The 22,127-nt window shown below is 41.4% G+C and overlaps 1 pseudogene; it reads left to right on the forward strand.

The window, feature by feature from the left end:
- The first annotated feature begins 153 nt into the window (after positions 1-153).
- On the forward strand, positions 154-21,689 carry LOC147453399 (uncharacterized; annotated as a pseudogene).
- The last annotated feature ends 438 nt before the right edge of the window (positions 21,690-22,127 follow it).

A 22,127-nucleotide genomic window follows, 5' to 3' on the forward strand; every position in this document is an offset into this window, starting at 1 on the left:
AATTTTGTCATTTTGTGCAGAATTTCTGTCAGTGCCGTTTTCTGCATAACATGTGCCTTATAATCTTCTACGGTTTGTGGTATATAGCACGTGTTGTTCTCGCTCTGTTTCTCCTATTTTCGGGCATTTTTCACATCAGGTGCAGCATTTACCATGGCTGACAACAACAACACAGATGTGTTCAAGATGTTTGCTGTTGAGGACAGAGTGGATGGGGACAATTACCCTATGTGGGCTTATATGATGCAACATGTTCTTGTGCCAAAGGGCATCTGGAACATTGTGCAGGGCATTGATGTACGTCCTGGTTCTGAGGATGTAGGCGATGTTGAGGATGTTGCAGGTCTTGCTGCAAGGATTGCTGCTGTTAGAGTTTTTTTTCCTATGGCAGAACAACCTCATTGGGATCTTAAGGATGCGCATTCTCATGCATTGATTGTGTTGTCGATGAAGCGCACCATTGTTCCTCACATCCGTTCAACAAAATATGCAAAACAGGCTTGGGATATTCTAACAGGTCTTTATGCAAGTCGCAATGAGGCTAAAATTGCTTTGCTGCGTAAAGAGCTGGAGTCGAAGATTATGCATGAGGAAGATGATATGGACACTTTCCTTGCTAGTGTCAAGGATATCAATGAGCAACTTATTTATGCAGGTGAAGTCATTTCAGACAGTTCCCTTGTGCAGACTGTTCTTGATGCCTTACCAGATTCCTACCACACTTTTCCTAGTACTTGGAGACTGATGACCCAAGGAAATCCTGAAGTTGTCAAGTTTGATGCAGTATGCACATTGCTGTTGCAAGAGTCACTTTCCAGAAAAAAGAGGATTAGGCAGTGTGCAGTTGAACAGGCTTTTATTGCTTCTCAAAGAAAGGGTGGTAACAGCAATGTAGCCACGTCTTATGGTTCTGCTGCGAGTGGCAAAAATTCTGTTCCTAATGCTTCTACTGGCAGCAATTCATCTTCAAATTCTGGTGATAAGGGCAAAAAGAAGATGCGCTGCCATTATTGTAAAGCTAATGATCACTTGACCAAGTCGTGCCCTAAGTTGAAGGCCAAAGAGGCTAAGAAGAAAGAGGGTGGTTCCACTGCAAATGCTGGTTCCACTACAAATGCAGCCATTGTTGTGTCTTTTGTGAAAGGAGACTATGATGATGATGTTGATGTAGAATGGGCTTTTAGCACAGAGTGCACTTACAATCCTGTTGTCCATGATGCATGCTTGTCAGTTGCTGCAGATTCACATGTGTGGTATTTTGACAGTGGTGCTACAAAGCACATTACCTCACATCGTGATTTGTTTACCTCTCTCAAGTATGTCCCTCATGGGAATTCAGTCACTTGTGCCAACAATGCCTCTTATCCAGTTCAGGGAGTTGGAAAGATTGTGCTTACTACTGCTAATGGCAGTTCTTTCACACTTGTTGATGCACTTTATGCACCTGGGATCAAGAAGAATCTCTTGTCTATATCCGCACTTGCTAGACTTGGACTTGTAGTCAAATTTGTGGATGACAGATGTACAGTTCATGATCTCAGTTTTGGTTGATGAAGTTGTTGCATCTGGCCTTTTGTGTCGTGGGCTGTATAAGATCACTTTGTATGACAAGTGTGGACCAAATTTTGCAAATGCTATTGCAGATTCAAGGGCTATTTCATATGCAAAACTTTGGCATGCACGTTTTGCTTATCTGAATTTTGCCAGTTTGGTGCGTTTGCAGAAATCTGATAGGTTGCTTCTTTGCCGCATCTTGAAGCACCTGTCAAACATGTTTGTGAAGGCTATATTTTGGGTAAGATGCAGTGTTCAACGTTTCCAAAGGATGGTTCAGTTCGGGCCACATGCAGGTTGCAGCTTGTGCATAGCGATGTTTGTGGGCCCATGCAAAATCCGTCCTTGGGCAATAACCTGTACTTCATGACTTGCATTGATGATTACTCCATGCATGCATGGGTATTTCCGCTTAAAGCGAAGTCTGAAGTTTTTATGTGCTTCAAACAATTTCTGGCTATGGCTGAAAATGTCTCGAAACATACTATGGGCACCCTCCGTTCCGATCGAGGGGGGGAGTATATGTCTCATGAATTTAATGCATTTCTACTAGTCGTGGGATAAAACACCAATGTACAGTGCCTTATACACCTCAGCAAAATGGTGTTGCTGAGAGGAAAAATAGGTCACTGACAAAAATGGCATGATGTATGGTCAAAAGTCAAGCTTTGCCACATTCTTTTTGGCTTGAGGCCATCATGTGTGCCACTTATGTACTTAACAGGTGTCCTACGAAAGCTTTGCAGTCTATTACTCCATATGAAGCATTGCATGATAGAAAGCCTTCTATTGAGCACATGAGTGTTTTTGGATGTTTGGCATATGCTTTGGTGCCACAAGTGCAGCGCAGAAAATTGGATGATAAGGCTGTCAAATGTATTTTTGTTGGTTATAGTGCTGAAAGCAAAGGTTACTGGTTGTATCATCCACAAACAAAACATATTCTAGTTTCATAAGATGTAGTGTTTGTGGAAGATTCTGTTCAGCCCTTGCTGTCATGTACTAGAGACAGTAATGTAAGCTCACATGACATTTATGACACTTTGTTGTCTCTTTTCAGTGGTGGAAATACGAATGTAAGTTCCAATGAGGAAAATGTACAGCCTATGGGGGTTTCTGAAAATGTTCTAGATCAGTCTATTACTGATGCAGATGTGCATGATGTACTTGATGAGGAAAGGGCTAAAAATGAGCAGGCTAGAGGTATGCCAAAATGGCTGGTGCACACTTTGCATGATAGTAAATTGGATGCACCTTTGTCCAGTCATACTCGTTCATGCTCTCTCCATGCATCTTATGCATCAGATTGTTATGCTTTGGCTGTGTCTAGCTTACATGATGTTGAGGAGCCTCTATCATTTGATGAAGCAGAGAATGCAAAAGATTGGATGGCTGCCATGCAATCAGAATATGACGCACTTATAGAAAATGACACATGGACTTTATGTGATTTGCCTCCTTGCAAAAAGACCATTGGTACGAAGTGGGTTTACAAGTTGAAACACAAGCCGGATGGTGAGATCGATCGTCACAAGGCTCGACTTGTTGCAAAGGGTTATGCACAGCAAAAAGGCATAGATTATGAAGAGACTTTTGCTCCCACTTTTCGTATGACGACTGTGCATTTTCTATGTGCATTGGCAGCTCATTTTGGTTGGGATGTACATCAATCACACATTGTTATTGCTTTCTTGAATGGTGACATATTTGAGGAAGTTTATGTAACGCAGCCTCGCGGTTTTGTCATAAAAGGACAAGAGGAAAAGTGTGCAAATGTAACAAGGCTTTGTATGGGTTGAAGCAATCTCCTCGTGCTTGGTATGAGAAATCTGACACTCATTTGGTCAAACAAGGCTTTCGTAACATTCCAACAGAAAGCACATTGTATGTAAAGCGTGAGGGTGATGTACTTCTCATTGTGGTTCTTTATGTTGATGATTTGTTGATAAGTGGACCAAATGAGAGACATATTGCTGAATTTAAGGCTGATTTGAATGCTACTTTCAAGCTGAAATATTTGGGGTTGTTGCATCATTACTTGGGTATACAGTTTAAGCAGTGTGATGGTGGTATTGCCTTGTGTCAGAAAAGTTACATAGAGACATTGCTATGTAAGTTTGGACTTGAGGATTGCAAACATATTGCCACTCCCATGGAAATAGGTTTGAAGTTGAGTCTACATGATGGTGGCGATCCTGCTGATGTCACTCTTCACCAAACTGCTGTTGGGTGCCTCATTTATGTATGCAGCATGAGACCGGATATTCAGTTTGCAGTCTCACAGGTCAGCAGATTTATGCATAGCCCAGGGTCTAAGCTTGGCAGGATGTCAAGAGGATTTTCCGCTACCTTAGTGGCACTTTACATCTTGGCTTGTTTTATCCCAAGGGGGGATCATTTCCGCCAAACTTACATGCTTTTTTGGACTCAGATTGGGCTGGTTGTTTTGACACGCGAGTGTCCACAAGTGGTTTGTGTTTCATGCTTGGCAGTTCGTGTATATCATGGTTGAGCAAGAAGCAACCTACTGTGCCAATTCGAGTTGTGAGGCTGAGTACAAGGCAGTCTTCACAGCTACGGTTGAGTGTGTATGGCTCAGACGCCTTATGGCTGATTTGGGTGTTGGACAGGACACTGCCAACACTATCTACACTGACAGTCAGAGTGCATTGGCAGTTGCGAGGAACCCAGTTTTTCATGCTCGCACAAAGCACATTGAGGTGCATTACCACTATGTCAGAGAGAGGCTCTCAACAGGAGAGATCAGCTTGGCTTATGTGCCAACACAGGACAACCTTGCAGATCTTTTCACAAAGGCACTGTCTCATGAGAAGCTTGAAGCTTTCCGCAAATCTTTGGGCTTACTCCCCTTTGTGGACTGATCATGTCCTTAGGGCATGGCACTTCCCTTTACTCATGTGCCAGCTCTCGTTCACCGCATCACTTCAGGGGGGACTTGTTACCATATACATGTGGTAGTGATGTGTGTGAACACACTATGATCGCCGGGTCATTTTTTCCCTCTTTAGGAGGTTTTCTCCCCCGTGCATTGTATATACACCCATCACTCTAGGGCTATCTATCTTTCCATTGCACACTAAGTTATACACTCTCTATTGTGTGCCTTGAGCTTCCTTCGTCTTCTCCAAGTTGTGTGTGTCTCTCTGCAACCCTAATTCCAACAGCAACTATTTCAAGAGTCTGACTATGTTTCCTATATTGTACACTCGAAGAGGGTCACGCTAAAAAACATTGATTTGGCCTTGCTATCAATTTACAAAATGAGCATTGCCTCCATGAGAATTAGATCTCCCCATGTAAACTCTCTTCTGAGAATTGTAATCTTTTGATAAAATATCAAATGGCTGAATTTCTACCATTTGTCGCAATTGCACAATTTATTATAAATTGTGAATTATTTGCAATTTTATATATCAAGTTGTTAGATTTAAGTGATCAAGTGTGGTATTTCTTATCAAATCATGCAAGTTAAAAATGGAATCGAGCATTTGTCGTCAATTTTTCATCAAAACGAGGCCACAGGGGGGGTCAGTCAAAGTGCACAAGGGACCGATGATGCACCCCATTGCCCGACAAGGCAACGCAAGGAAAAAAAGGCCCTATGCACTAGGGCAGAAAAGTCCCATTTTGACCTAGAAATGCTCGACCTTGTGCCCTCTACCCGTTGGGTCCCCCTGCGGCTCGATTTTGACAAAAAGTTGGCCAAAAAACGCCTAACTCTCCCTTCTAGACTATGATTGGGGATTTTTGCAGAAACCGTGAACACATCTTGCTTTAAACAAGGTTGTACATATGTAGTTTGAAAATATAAAAATATACATTACAAAATGAAATATAAATGCAATACAAAAGACCAATCTATACTATTGTATTTTCTTTTATTATATTGTATTTGCTTTTACAACATGGACTGTGTGTCTTTCTACGAATTACATCAGTTGGTATGGGATGAGTGGTGAGACTCATGCCAAGGGTTTTTACAATCCCTTTGGGTTTTGTCACCCCTTGACCTAGGCTAAGGGCACAATGGGATAGGACTAACCATGGGTGCTTGCCTACAAAGTCATAGAAGATGGCCTCGGATCCACTAGTATAAATTTGTTGGTATTTAGAGTGAGGGAATCTCCACAATGTACAATGCTCAGCTCTTTGGGCTTGAGTTTCTCTACACAACCATGATTCAAGAAATCTTTGTGAGCAAATCAAAGAATGGATGGTGCCAAGTGGCTTAGGTAGTGCCACACGGACCTATCCCTGGCAAGGGCACACCACGAGAGTCTCTAGTTCGCATACTAAACTTATCAATGTGGTATGTAGTTTGCAAAACATTTTAAAGAACATTACCATTAATTTTAAGAAAAGTTTAGATAATCATCTAGGTCTAGGAATGATTTACCTATACGTACTCATCCATTTCTTCAAGATCTTTCCTGTTGTGAGGTCGATGCACGAACAATCATCTCCACCCATTGGAATTAGTAATTTGTATGGATGAAGAGTGCTTTTGGGCACACTTTTATAAAAGTAAGCACACAATTTTTATCTCCACTACGGTGCTTGTCACCATTTCCACCAAATTCTGCTCATTTTCATTGGGCAAGTAGGAGAGCCTTGCTGAGAGACTTTGGTTTTCAGAGTCAATTTTGAATTTTGTCGACGCTTCCTTTCTACTTAGATCCTTTATGCCTCCATATATAGAAATCACCAAGAGTGATTTTTCTTCCCTGAGTCCAAAAGTCTTTGCAATGTCACTTGAGAAAACAAAATTGACAATCTTCCATCATCACTACATGCAAAGTGAGTAATTGGAAGTCGGGGACTTCCTCCAACACTTCATATCCCTCTATCATTTGATCTTCCTCCTTGGTAGAGTTGGGATCTTGTAAGGGAGAAAGTGTCATGGATGCTTCCATCTACTCATTGACCTCCTCTACATCTTCATTTGCTCCTTCACAATGGTTACATGCTCCTTTTTGCTAGCCTTTTCTTTTGATGTTTCCTTGTCCATGCCCTTGAGCACAAGTTTAAGAACCATATTCCAAGCTATGAGTTGGGTGCTTATACACCCCATGCCCAAGTTTATGAGGTCATACTCCTCCTCCTCTATCTTGTAGTCACGTTCAGTGAACCCTTTCATGAACCTCAAAAGACATAAGAAAAAGTTCTTGTTTGCCCTGTAGAGGTGTTTGAGGAAATCCAGTGAAACCCACACCGTGTCAAATCCCTCGACCACAATTGCATGTTCATTATGGTGCTCCTCCATGTAGTTGAAAAGCTTTCATAGGCCTCTATATATAAGTTGGTTGTGGCCTACATGTCAATTGAGCCCTCAATCACACTCACCAAGTCATGTACTTGATCTGCAAGGGCAACCTTTTTGAGTTGTGTGAGGAGTGTATCACACAACATTTCCATGTGTTCGTTTGCAAGGAAGATACCAAGAGAGCTTAGAGCTAGAGCGATGAATTAAATTAACTTAGAAAAAGTGACTTATATACCCAAATCCACTTTAAAAACTTTTTTAAAAACCTTAAATTTAACTAAATTCATAGATTAAAAAATCTCGTGACAAATCAACACAAGAAACCATCTGAAGGCGTTGGCGTTTGCAAACAATCAAGTTGAACATTTTCACTCAAAAACTTTTTAAAAAATGAAATGCTCCAAAAAAAACTCAAAAGTGAACAAATATGCCCAGAGATGAGATTCAAAACACATTATATATTAATGAGAGAAAAATTTGCATTACTTACAAGCTTTTACAGTAATACATCATGGGAACACAATATCCTTACAAATAAATTTTTTTTGTTTTCTAGACTGCACAACCTTGTCATTGACAACAAAGAGGTATAGATTGGGCAATGTATATCTCAGATTCAGATACCCATGAAGATGGTTGAGGTGCCAGTTGTTATTCATAGAGATGTCGTGAATCTCATCATCATGGAGACGTATTTGAAGGTTAACGATTTCTCAAGTAGCAACATCAAAGTTAAGTGCCTCGTATATTCCCATTGTTTGCTTCTATTGTCTATAGGGAAAGAACATTGACAAGATTTGCTTTGAAATATGGTGTTTGAACACCAATTTCTTCCCAAGTATATAGCACTTAATGTTATCTCCTTGGTGGTTGACCACCTTGGTCTCCCCCATCCAACTGCAAGAAAGTTATACACAATACCATTCCCTTTGCAAATCCACATTGTTGGTGTCCTATGAACACTCTATAATCGAAAGATGTACACAAACACACGAAGAGACATAATTCATGTTATCATTGCTTTGTGGGACATGTAGGTAAACTCAATGATTGCATGCATATCTACATTAATTTTCATTTTGGTTTATGCTCTCACTGCGTTGTCTAGTGTAGGCCATTCCAAACTCTCTAGGCTTGGTGAGTGAATGGGAGATAGATTACCATAACCATTTTGCCTAGGTGTGACGTTAGTATGTCTGTAAAAAAAGATATATGTGAGGCAACAAGCTCAAAGAATAGATAACCAACATATAGTAATTTTCCAAGTTCCATGTAGATGGCTTCAAAATTCCATGTGAAGTATTCTATTGACTCCCACTCTACAAAATAAGATGGAAAAACATCTACAAGAATGAACAAACAACGTATATCACGCACACATTATAAGCAATGTAAGAGGTGAAAGTAGAAAATAGACAATCCTAAAAACTTTATAGAAAAGTGGAATTACAATTTACAAGGAACCTTGTTTAATTCAATGTTGTCCTTAGCTTCAATTGTGAAGCAATATGCACATCATGCACCTTCACTAGCCGCCTACCATCTTCAGCTTGCTTGAAGTCCATGATTCTTTCCTTCTAGTGGTGTGCTCAAGAAGCTACATATCACCTTGAGACCTTGTGTTCAAGAAGCTACATATCTCCTTGATACCTTGTGTGCACCTCTTGATTGAGCTTGGCTACATGGTCACCCACGTAAATCTTTTGTACTTGATAATAACCCAACATCCACTATCATCTTGTACATTGCTGGAAGAAATTGAGTCAATAACATTCCTAGGTGTTGAGCTCCTTCTCATTACATGAAAGGAAGTGGCACCATCTGCACAAAGAAATTAGTTTATGCACACTCATGATCTCAGTTGCATAAAGAGAAAGGCTAGAAGGTATACAAAGACATTCAATGGCACCACTATGCCCCTCCACCTACAAGTTGGCTAAATAAGGAAGGAGCAAAGAATTGTTGAGGAAAGTAAATCCACTCTGGAGAGCTAAATGGGGAAGAAAGAGCAAGGAACCTGTTTGAGAAAAGTAAATCCACACGAGAGATAAGCTCTAGGAGTAGGATAAGGTGTAGATCTATAGCTTTAGGGATGAAGTGAGTTTCACAGAGCAATCAATAGGTGGTGACTACCATGGAGGAGAATGTCACAAGCTTGAGGAGGGAAAGAAGGTTCAAACCTCTGCTACAAGAGACTTTTGGGAGGGATAAGTGACATTGAAGAAAGAGATGCAATTTGCAACGTGGAGTGAAGAGAAGATAGAGGTGGCACAGTAGAGAGAGAGGTAGGGAATGACTAGCATGTTTTTGGAGGGACCCCTATTAGTAAAGAGGGAGGGAAAAACTGGCAGCCACTAGAGAGAGAAAATATTGGTTTTCACCACAACGTTTTAGTACTAGAGTGCTTCATTAGTTGTGTTCACACCAAATTGAGATCGAGCAAAGTATTGGAAAACTATATATGTCATATTAAGTAGAGGAGAGACATTAAACTGAAGCAGAGAGAGAGTTTCTCATCAAAGCTTGCTAGATTTTTTTACTTCAGAGTGTGTTTTGGATACCAATCGTAGTGTTTCAGAGGTGTACCTTGCAAAAAACCACAAGGAGGAATAGAGTTTTATCTAGCTCAATGTTCATAATTATACAAGACGCCAATGTTATTAATTGTTTGTTGTTCCTCCATTTTATTTTTAAAAAAAAAACATGCAAGTCACCTTGCGTGGGGGAGTTTAAACAGTCCTCCCTAATTTGTATAATATGAGGGAACGTGCCATTCCCATGGCAACGTGCAATTTAACGTCCCTATTCGGGTTGAGATTTGGTGGATATGGGGCCCACTGTCAGAGCTATGTTTAGTGCGCAGATTGAGGAGAAGGTTCAGCTGTTGACAGCTATTGATGTGTTGCTTCTTGCATTAACTGTCAGTTCGACTTGTGTTCAGGAGAAACATTTCTACATGCTGAGGGTATACATTGCCTTCACTGTCTGGAAAGCGATGATTGGAGACTTGAGCAATCTTTCTCTGTGATGATGTGTAGCATTGGACGGCTTGTGGAAGGATAAATGCACAGAAGGAAATGAAGGTAGCAGAACTGCACCTCCCCTGCCCCAGATCTCGACCGAGCCTTATCTAGTACCAACAATTCTAGAGCATATAAATCTTCAGAAATTTTTCTGGCAGCATATGATATTAAGTGAATTTGAATAGATTTTCCTTAAGAACATCGTTGCTGCCAAAGGAAATTTTGCCAAAAGTGATTTTTCAGGTTTATTTAAAACCAATATAATTCCAACCCATACGATATTGGTAAATTTGTATTGCCTCAAGTAACAAAAGGATAAATAGCTTACATTACGAAGACTTATCAACACCAGTCCCATCCCGAGTTGTATCCCTGTGAAGTTATCTTCAGCGTAGCGTAGAGTAAACATAGAACAAATACAAGTCGTCGAACGTGCTTTTTCTTTATGTTAATTAGTGTGCAGATGAAAATCCCATGGCAACGTGAAATTTAACGACGTTCTCAGTGTCAAAAATTTAAAAATATGGTAATGCTTACTCACCGTGTGATTGAATTACTATCGTCGATGCACACAGGTTGCATTTAAGCTTCCATATATGACCGCACTGGTCGTAACAAACATGATGGTGGAGGCGGAGTGGACATTGCAAATCCTGAAGCTTCATTACCAAGCTTTGGTATGGAAGAGCCGAGAGGGCACTTTTACAATGGTAGAGGACCATTTTGCGTAGGCTCTTCAAGGTGAAAGCATGTGTGAATGCATTTGAAGAGAAAAAGGCTTTCCCTTTGTATTTGGTTAAAACATCCCAAAGCTTCCTTTCCATAGCCATGTTATTGACTCCTCATCATGTCGTTCATGTCTACGCTTGATTTGGGTTGCAAGTATTGCTTCTTGTTAACCCTCACACACATTTCGGTCACCTACAACAGACGCCATATTATTTATTTGATAGAGTCAGGTACTAGGCTTGTCGGTTCAATAGGAAAAGGGTAAGAGTGATCGCCGATGAGAGGCGCACTCTAACTGGAACATTCAAGGGTTAGTTGGCTTTGCATGGGCGCCAAAGTGTGAATGGGCGAGCTCATATAAAAGTCACCTAAACCTAAAAATCACTCATTCTCTCATTTGTGCAATTGAACAGTGCTCTTGCTCCATCTCCATCTTCTTCTTCTTCATCTCCTTGTGTGTGTGAGTGTGTGTATGTGTGAGAGAGAGAGAGAGAGACAGTGTGTGCGATCGAGCATTGTGACGATGGCACGACGGTGGCGAAGCGGTTGAGCACGGCGCAGCGGCGGCTCCTTCTTCGCAACAAGGAATCCTCCACAAAGGTGAGCATAGGGCGGTGAGTGACACACCCTTGCTCTCTTGAGCTTGCTAGATTAGTCTAGTTGTGTGCTTGGAGCCATTTGTGGCTCGCACACAGTGTATCAGGAAGTCCCTTGCATTGACACGTGCAATAGACACGCACATTTTTGGCACTATTGACGGGAAAATGCCTTGCATTAAGCTTGAGTAGCACTCTTTGCTACTTTGTGGTGCATTTTGAAATGTAGTAAAGGTAGAGAAGGAAGGTGTGTGTGTTGAGAAGGAGTTTGTTTTGTTGCTGTGTATTGTTAATAAGGTATTAAAAGGTACTGTGTTTTTTCTGTTCATAAGTTGTTTTGTCTGTGATAAGATGTTAGGAGTAAGGTAGTAGATCCATAATGTTAGTTCTGTGTAAAGTACAGTAAGTAGTTTTGTTAGCTAATGAGTTTCTATAGTAGTGTGTTAGTGTGTAACAGTAGCTATATTATTTGTAATTAGGTAGGTTAGGTGTGTGTGTTCTCGCGTGCACAGCACGGCCGTGGTGACCCTATCCAAAAAAAAAAAAATTTAACAAATCAAAAAAATTAACAAATTAACAAATTGAAAAATAAAAAATGAAAAATGAAAAAAAAATTAAAGGTAGAACCGGGATCGGGAATATCCCCCAGACCAAGCGCAAACACAAGCTCAAGCCCACGCTCAGGCTCAGGCCTTAGTCCTCCTTTAAAATTACGTATTTTAGCCTCACGTGTAGGTAAAAATCGACCTTTTTGATGACCAACGGAGCTTCGGGTAACCGAACGCTGTGTTCTAAAGCTTAACACGATCCTCTGAGCGAAACACTCGTTTCAAGCTATCACACGCTCTAATCCAAAAATCGATCATTAAAAAACATTAAAAAACATCAAAAAACGCGTGAAAACAGACGCCTAAAAAAGTAAGTGGTTAATCTTCGAGGTTATTTGCCGACGCTTGTAGGGTGCCAAAGGCACATGCATCTGCACTCTGGTCGTGTGCTAGAGACCGAGCAACTAGCGAGCATTTTGACTTACACGAGTTCTCAATATCCACCTACCTTAGGTTCTGGGCCCTCACCGAGGACCCAAGGTAGTACAAACCAAGACCCAAACATAGCGGCTAGTGACTCTTCCTCTGACTACGACGTCATGGAGGGTTTCCCAATGCCTAATCCCGATAGCTAAAGCCAAGACATGCATGCCATGGGTCCACGGTTCGGGCCGAGTCTGCTTAGCCACTTGAAGGAAACCTTTAGTAGAGCCACTCACTCCGAACATGGAGCTAATGATGTAAATGAGGGGGGTGGGGAAGTAAATTCGCCATTCATGACCAATGTAGACCCTATGCCCTTAGAGAATATGCACGTGAATACTCTATTCACTGCACCCCTTGACTCTTCAGAGCTATTCTCCTCCGAGGTTATATTACCTAATGGTAGAAGCCTTGCCGAAGTGCAAGAGGTTGAGCGATATATCATTGCGGCTAGGAAAAAGGAAATCAAGAGCTTACACAAGGCGGAGCAACGAAGAGAGTTAAAAGTGAAAGCCCCTATGTCAATATTCTTGCTAGGAGAGCAATCAAGTGTGCCTGACTTGGCAACCACTAACGGCCAACCCATAGAGAGCAACATTGCATCTAACTCAAAGGACACCCCTAGCACCTCAAGGAGCGTTCCTAACTGAGAACTGGGAGTACGAACTACAGATGAAATTTCTAACCAACCTATACATAGGTCACACCTATCACGTGGGTTGGTTAGATGTCCTACAATCCACAACGGGTGCTACTAGTGTGGAGGATCAACAACAAAGAGTTTGTGAGGTCATCCATAGGGTTATTGAAATATAGAGACAGAACAAGGGGATCCACATACCTTCAACGGGTCTCATGAGATTCTTGGATACAAGGAAGGCTAAACAACCAACCTTATTGCAAATGGAGACTCTCTCGGTAAGTCCAATGGATCCCCCATATGTTGTTTCGCCAGGGGTATCAGTGCAATGTGAGCCCACAAGTGATAGCTTTACCTTTCCAAGTCTATCTCATCTTTCCCTTGATGACGCCATGGCTACCATCCCTATCCCAATGATGGGCATGCCAAGAAACACGCCATGGACCTCATTTGTTAGTAAAGCACCACTACATGGTAGCTCACTGCCGACACGGCCCCTACAAGTGTGTACCAATCGTACGAACCTATGGGTCATCACACTCATGTAGCCCCTACCCCTCCCATTGTTTCAACAACCTATGCTCCACAACCACAACACCCAAGCTCTTATTTCCATGGGACCATACCGGCTAGCACTAGCATGTCACATCCGACGTCTGCTATGCCTAGGGCCACACATATGAACTTTGGACTGCCACATGGCACAACACCGTACCAAACGTGGAACCCAAGGGCTTCCTATGCGCCAAGCCCAATGCCAATACCTACTCCACATGTAGTCTCTGGAGCACCTCCACCCACGGTTCCTGCTCACTTAGGTGACTTTGCAACATTTGCTAAAGCTATCGGTCGATCTATTGCCGAGAATATGCGTAACACGCCTGATAGAGAACCTAGAAGCAAGTCAATACAAATAGCCAAGATCACACAGAAATTCAGTGGAGACGGGGATGTGAGAAAGCGTATCGAAGTGTTTGAACAAATATGCGATTCTCTAGGAGAACACAATGACGTGCATAAGAGTAAGGCTTTAAGCCTAACCTTAAGTGGAAACATTGGGGATTGGTATAGAACCCTAAGAGTGGAAGAAAAAACAAATTACCCTACTCTTAGGAGACTGTTCTTAAAAGAGTACATATTAGAGGAGTGAATTGGGGTGTAGCCTCTCAACACCAGAAAGCCCAACGAGAGGAAGGAGAGTCGGTGAGAGACTTTATCATTCGCTTGAAGCATTTGAATTCTCATTGTTATCCAAATGAGTGCTTCAATAATAATCAATTGCTTGATAGATTCAATAGGGATTACGACATGAGGATATCTACAATGCCTAGTCATTAGAGGTATCACCACTTGGGAAGCAGTCACCACCAATGCAATCCAATTGGAGGATAATTTAAGGAGAAAGAGTGTCTGTTGAGCCTAAATCTATTAGTTCGCAAGCATTGGGGCATCAGCCAATGACCCTAAAGCCTACTGCTAAGGAGCCAAAGATATCTCAGATGACTTTAGCAAATCTCACCAAGGCCATTCAAGAGAGTCTTAGAGACAATCGTGCTCCACAAAACAATCATATGTATCCAAGAAGGGAGCAACAATGGTGCTCAGTATGCTACGGACCGCATAGTACAAGTGAATGCCCTACTTTTAGAGTAAAATTCAATGGGAACTGCAATGCCTGTGGGAGGTATGGTCATCAAGCTAAGGATTGCATAGTATTTAAGCGTGTGATGGCCAATGGACCAAACTTAGCATGGACAGACACACCTCGAGTGCGTGCATTGATGTCGGCCCCACCTCTTGAACAAACGTCACAACACATGGTCCTTAGGGCCCAAAATGTTGTTCAAACAACACCCTCACCACCTCCAGTGCTAGGACTGCAACCACCACATCCAAGAATCACTTCTATGAATCAAGTGGGTTGTGAGTCATCCATTGCTTGTTTGGAAGGTTGTGTGGGATGGATGCGCTTGAAGAAAGTCCACAATACTACATGGAGGACTATTGGGGAAAATTCAAACCTGTCTATCAAGTAGCTGCTCTTACTGCAAGAGGCCAAAATATCAATCACACTGCTAAGAGACCACCTCTTCAATGCTATGAGTGTGGAGGTCTACATCGTGTGGCCGAGTGTCTATTAGGCTACAAAAGAATGCCACACTAATGCAAACCAATCAAGCGAGCATGTTTACAACGCCAATATTCATGTGTAATCAATGTGGCATAGATCATTTGATTGCCCTATGTCCAAATAATCCAAATGCACTGAAGATCACGCCATTAAACTTGATTGAGGTTATTGAGGAGCCATCACAAAGTACACATGCGGTACCAGTAAACGTAATCACACGATCGGTGCTCCAAAAACAAAATTATATTCTTGAGGAAAGAGACACGGCATCAATTGCCCAATCTCAAAAAAAGAAGAAAACACAAAGGAAGAGATCGCAAAAAGCAACAAAGTCAGACCCCAGTTCAAAGACCAACATAGGTACTGGTGACGACCCCGTATATATGACCGACGCTGAAGAGGATTCTGATTCATGTAAAACCATGGAGAGCAAAACGACCACTAAGATAGAAACCAATAAGGAAGATCTTCATGAGCCACAATGGCCAGGATCCAAGAAGAAGATAGGAACTTATCCAAACCCTATAGAGGAGATCGAGCGAGTCAAGCAATTAAGGAGTTTGGTAGAAGATACCCAAAGGGATCTAGAGCCAGCACCTAGGCAGATCCAGATTACAGACATCGTGTTCCCTACACAACAACAACCTCACCAAGTCCATAGACCCTTAGCCATACCTAGTGTCATCCAAGAAGAAAATTATTTAAAGTCATGGGAATGTGGACGTACTCACTTGTTGATGTAAAGAACGTTTACAGAGGGACTACCTGATCCTATTGAAGAAATGGAGATCCCATCTTCCCCACGACAAAGGACAGAAGCCCAAAAGGTGCCATTAAACATAGCCAAATGGATGGATTTCATGTCTTCAGAAGTTAGAACCACCATCATGTCCAAACTATATAAAGACCCTGAGCTAGTCTCAGTTCTTCGAGCCTTCCTCAATGGAGAACTAAAGTTTGGGCTACCACAATTTGCACAGATGGATGGAGCTGGGGAGATTCCAATAGAGGAGGAACACTTAGATCCACTACCCAACCTAGATGAGAACCTTGTGGTAGAAATACCTGTTAACAAGTTGGGACAATACCTTGAAGGTGATGAATCCAATGTGACCATGCCAATCACTACTAAGGGATTAATTGTGAAGGGAATCCTGGATGGTGGCGTTGGGGTTAGCATTGTGACTAAAAATTGTTGGGAAACTATGGGAATACCTCAGCTTACGACCACAACCATAGTAGTGAAGATGGCCAATGGGTCTATTGTTAAACCTATTGGGATGCTAGAATATCTCAAGATCAAGGTCTTTGGACATAAAATAAGACTTACCTTCATTGTTATGGATTTCTCTAAGCACACTATGGCATCTGAGATGATCTTATGACGTCCTTTCATGAGGGAAGCAAAAATGGTGCATGACTGGTCTAAAAACCATGTCTACTTGCAGTTCCAAGATTCTGTCATTCAAGTGGGTCTGGTAACTGGTCGAGCACATCCTCTAGGAAACAGGTTATAATTGATCATAATTCTGACACCACAGTTCACTCGGTCCCATTGCAGTATTGTTACACGTGTAAAGCGAACACTAATGTTGGGAAAGATTCTCCTTATATGGATGTACTACCTGGGATGACTAAGTCAGACAATGTGGATTGGGTCCACCTAACAGCAACCATATACACTTGGGGAAACAGGGGGACGACCTAGGTAATACCTGAGGGGGATGAAATGCCACCACTCGTATCCTTAAATGCTAGAAGCAATTCATATATCTTCTGACAAGACTCGTCCTAATGTAACAAAGAAAACATACTAGTGGGTCCCTAAAGCTTCTTTAGCGACCTTAGCTAGTGGTAAAAAACAGAAGCCTTGTAAGAAACATCCACTCACCATAAAAAATGTAAGGAAAAGTGGCGGTGGATTCCTAAATGACTATTGGAAGCCCAAGGCTACTATCAACGAAATGATCAAATCTGGGTGCCAAAACGTAGATTGTGTTCTTACCTGTCACCTGACCCATGTGTGCTCAATCCTATAGCTCCAAAACAAATTGGGCGATTGTGGAAAGAGAAAAATCACAGAATGCTACACACCCGCTCCAAGGCTAGTTTGGGTACCGAAGAAAGAACAATCTGTTCCACCTAGTTCAGGAAGGGGGGAATCCCATGAAGGTTCTAGCTCCTCATGTAATGCATCCACAGAGATAAAAGCTTCTCCATAGCCTCCACCTACAATAGTGGACCTCCATAAAGCTACAAAGAAATCCACATCTCCCAGTGTTCAAGAATCACCTGATGAACCACTTCAAGTTCTATCCTGGGAGAGTACCTTACCACCCTTGCAACTCGATGAGGCACCTAAGGTAATAGAAAAATAATGGAAAAAATCCTCACCTATTACCAACTGGAACAATTGGTTTCAAAGAGTGGCGAGCACATTTCAAACAGTATGACCTACCCAAGGAACGAGGGAAGTCTTCATTCACATCAGCCTATTGAATTATTTCCCTCTTACCCTTCTTTCTCAATCATCAATCTTAGGGAATGTATATATAAAGCCTTATACTCACAAAAAAGAAAAAAAGTAAAGAGCAGGAGCAATTAGCAAACGAGTATGCACAATAAAAGTCAAAACATTGACCCAGACCTACACATTCACATCCGGTACACTGAAAATGAAACCAATGTCATCAAACACCTTTGTTCCTCATCACTTGAGTGATGGAGGGTAGGTAAGATTAGTACGATAGGAGTGTTTTTGTTTTAGAGTTTAGTGATTAGCAAAGTTCTTTCTTTCCACTGATGTGCCTCCTAGAGGTATTGTTTGTGTTTCATAGTGTGTACAGGAACAATTGCTATTGTTAGGATTTGGATCTTCATGGAATCTTTCTCTCATTCACACTTCAAATCAAGTGCAACCATCAACACAAACAGGTGTTTCTTGTCCATTTAGCATTGCCCCTTATCTCTTTTACATCCGTGTTTGTCTTAATTTTGATTGGTAGCATAATATTCAACGCGTTTTCTTAGTATCAAACATTAAATTCAATGTATTTTTTGTCATAATCACTTGTCTAAGTTTAAAAATCGACCAAGCTAGTTTAACAAAGCTAGGTGTTAGATATCTTCTCTTAATACCATGGGGAATGCATTCCTAATAATCAATGTTTACTTAGGTTCTTAATCTGATTTAGGCAGCATTGTGTGAAATGTACTAGGGCTTTCTAGTGGGCTTAGTCCCTATTGACCTTTAGCTTAAGTATTATAAAGGGAGTTTACTAGTGTGATGAGCATGGGGAGGGTAACAGTGTTATATGACCCCCCAAAGTTACCAAATTAAAATGCTAAAAAAGAACATACAAAAAAATTAAAGTGCCACAATGTAAAATCCAAAGTTGGAAGAGAAATCTCAACCTGATTTGGTACTCCACTCACATGTATCGCCTATGGTACTAGAGCCCTAGAGGTTCCCAGTGTGGGCACTTTTCCTTGAAAAGCAAAAAACCCAAGGCATACAAAATAAGCACGCACAGCAAAATTGAATCACTGTGAAAAAACTTTGGGGGGTCAAAGAAAAGTAAATAAGTCAGGCGATCATTTCATGAGAATTCCTTTTATCATAGCTTAACTACAAGGTCTTCTAGGTATAGCCTCTAGTCAACCCTCGGACATGAAATACTTGGCTCTCGCGATTCAACAGCTTAATTGACCAGAGAAAATTGACCAGCTTGCCCATGGTATTAATAGTTGATCTTTAGTGTCTTTTGACCGTTAAATGAGCGACCCCAGACTTGTTTAGTTTTTTACCTTTACAACTGTATATGTGTTGGGTTATATTACAATTTAATATTTATTACTGATAAATGGTTTAAAATTTTGTTGCCAATCAATTTGTCTGCCTACAACTGCATATGCTTTTTAATTGTATATGAGAATGCAATTACAGTGCCAATGTTGTTTGATTTTACAATGACTGAACAAAGCTAAGGACATTCATATCAAATTCTCTTCCACCTCGATGAATGAGTTTCAACTCAATAGCTTCCGAGGATGGAATCTACATCAGGAAGGGGGGCATGTTAACCCTCACGTACACTCCGGTCACCTATGATAGACGCTGTATTTGGTAGAGTCGGGTACTAGGATTGTCAGTCCAATAGGAAAAGGGTAAGAGTGATCTCCGATGAGAGGCGCACTCTAAGTGGAACGTTCAAGGGTTAGTTGGCTTTGCATGGGCGCCCAAGTGTGAATGGGCGAGCTCATATAAAAGTCACCTAAACCTAAAAATCACTCATTCTCTCATTTGTGAAATTAAAGAGTGCTCTTGCTCCACCTCCATCTTCTTCTTCTTCATCTCCTTGTGTGTGTGTGTGTGTGTGTGTGTGTGTGTGTGTGTGTGTGTGTGTGTGTGTGTGTGTGTGTATGCGTGAGAGAGAGAGAGTGTGTGCGTGCGATGAGCATTGCGGCGATAGCACAGTGGCGGCAAAGCGGCAGCTCCTTCTTCTTTGCGGCGAGGAATCCTCCACAAAGGCAATCATAGGGCGGTGAGTGACACACCCTTGCTCTCTTGAGCTTGCTAGATTAGTCTAGTTGTGTACTTGGAGCCATTTGTGGCTCGCACATAGTGTATCGGCAAGTCTCTTGCATTGACACGTGCGACAGACGCGCACACTTCTTCCCTAGAGTTAGTGGATTTTTTTGCCTCTATGGATATTTGATGGCACCACAATTGGCATACATATCGACCAACGTGCACACTTACCAGTATGATCCTAAACATTCTAATGCGAAGCAACACAGCTCACTGTTGACTTGGTACAAGCCCAATTGGTTCACTTTGATGCAATTTTGGTCTACAAAACCCACATAATGTATACATTCTAATCATCTCCTTGTATCGTGATAGAATCTGGCCTAAATCCTTCTTATGAGCACCTGCTTCTAGTTCAAATGCACGAAGACCATGCATGATGAGGACTCAACTTTTTATGCTTTTTGAAGTGCACCACATGTGGCGTACATATCGACAAAGGCAATACCAAGCACGACATCTCTTGCATAGAGCCACATGCCTTCAAGATGCCCTAACTAACAATATCAGAGTGAATTTTGAAGATATCGGCATCTTGCATACAGCAACATGCCTTCAAGATGCACGCATATGTGATTCCATCTGGAGAGAGTCCCTCGCTTTGCATCCATTGGAAATAGCCGAGAGCTTTCTAGCCCTGCTCCTGTTGTGCATATCTTGCAATCAATGCACTCCAAAAGACGGCGACGGGAAGTTCCTCAGGCAAGTTTCGTGCTTTTTGAAGTGCACCACATTTAGCATACTTTATTGACCAAGGCATGGCCAAGCATGACAATTTTTTGCAACAGTCCTTGACTAACCATATATCAGAGTGAATTTTTAAGCACATATCAACATCTACCATAGAGCCACATGCCTTCAAGATGCACGCATAGGTGACTTTTGCTGGATAAAGGCACTCACTTTGCATACGCTAAAAATAGAGTTTGATCCCTGCTCCTGTTGTGCATATCCCGCAATCAATAAACGTCGTTCCAAATAGTAAACTCCTCAAGCTACTGCCAAAAACATCCCAGAGCTTTCTGGACCGGCCCTTGTTGGGAATATCCTACAGTCAGTGCGTTCCAAAAGACAACATCCCGCACCACATTTGGCAGACATATCAACCAAGGCATTGCCAAGCACGACAATTTTTTACAACAGCCCCAAACTAACAATATCAGAGTGAATTTTTAAGCCCATATTGGCATCTTGCATATAGCCACATTCCTTCAAGATGCACGCTTATGTGATTGCATATGGAGAGAGGCCCTTGCTTTGCATTCAGTAAAAACAATCAGGAGCTTTCTAGCCCTATGTAGGGTATTACTGAGATGAAATATGATATGTATGAGGAGATGCATGAGCCTATGTTTGTTGCTGATAGCATGCTTGCAGGTGTTGATGTCACAGGGCAAGACAAAGATGCTATTATTGATGCTTCTTTGTCAAGATTGGAAGAGGAGGATGCCACTATTGATGTTTTCTTAGTAGGTTGTGATACCTATGAGCACAATAATATGGGTGGATTTTTTTATGTAAGTACCTATTCAGAGGGGGTGTAGGAGGAGCCTTTTTAGGGTATTTATGGATCTTTAGGTACCTATTTAAAGGGGGTGTGGGAGGAGCCTTTACAATGTATCCATGGACCTTTAGGTACCATAAAATCATTTGAAGTAGAAGAGGATAAAGGAACATATGAAGATTGCATGGACAAAGTTTTTGTGTGTCTGACATCTCTAGAATTGCTAAAGTGCAAGATATCCAAAGAGTTTTTCCTTGTATGCATTCGTGTTAGTTGCAAGATACAAGTTATAGCACTTTGACAGATGATGAAGATTTTTTGGGCTCTACCACTCCAAAGGGGAGTGTTGTGGATGAAGATTTGCAAGTTAAATTTGTTTTTCATGATACAAATATAAATTGTTCAAAAGTTTATGATGGATATAACGTTAGAGGTTTGATGATGCTAAATCACCATGGATAATGCAAGGATGCACAATTACCTTAACTTTCTTAGACAGCATGTTGGTAATGGTTGGGTTAGGATGGTTTCTCTATTGCTAGTTATGTAAGCTATGTTATGGATGCTAGTAAAAGGGAGTCAGTGCTCTTTTATGCTTGCTTGTAATGAGCTAAAGTTGCCCAATTCTTTTGGGATTTGGATTTTGGATTGTGTTTCTCAAAAAACAAAAAGGATTATGTGATGCAAATTATGCATGTTTGTAGTGTATACCTTGATGGGACATGATAACAAGCAAGTTTTAATGTGAGATGTGGATTTTGGGGCCAATAGGTGTGTTTTGATGACTATAATCCGGGATTCTTCAAAGTTACCAAAGTGAAAATTTACGGGCTCATTATGTGGTGCTCGAGTGCTCTCCATGCGTGTCTTTATATCTTGTTGCTTGGAGTCTAGACAGGGAAGTTATGGGCACTTTAAGAATTTTCAAGGACCAAGTCTGCAGTTTTTGGGTCAACTCTACAATGTATGTCTAGGTGATTGTTTTTAGTTTGCCAAGGTTTTAAGTGATACTTCTAGTATGAGCTACAAGGTGTGCTTTATAAT

The sequence above is a fragment of the Adiantum capillus-veneris genome, chromosome 7 (genome assembly GCF_014529385.1).
Source record: "Adiantum capillus-veneris isolate H3 chromosome 7, ASM1452938v2, whole genome shotgun sequence".
Taxonomy (NCBI): domain Eukaryota; kingdom Viridiplantae; phylum Streptophyta; class Polypodiopsida; order Polypodiales; family Pteridaceae; genus Adiantum; species Adiantum capillus-veneris.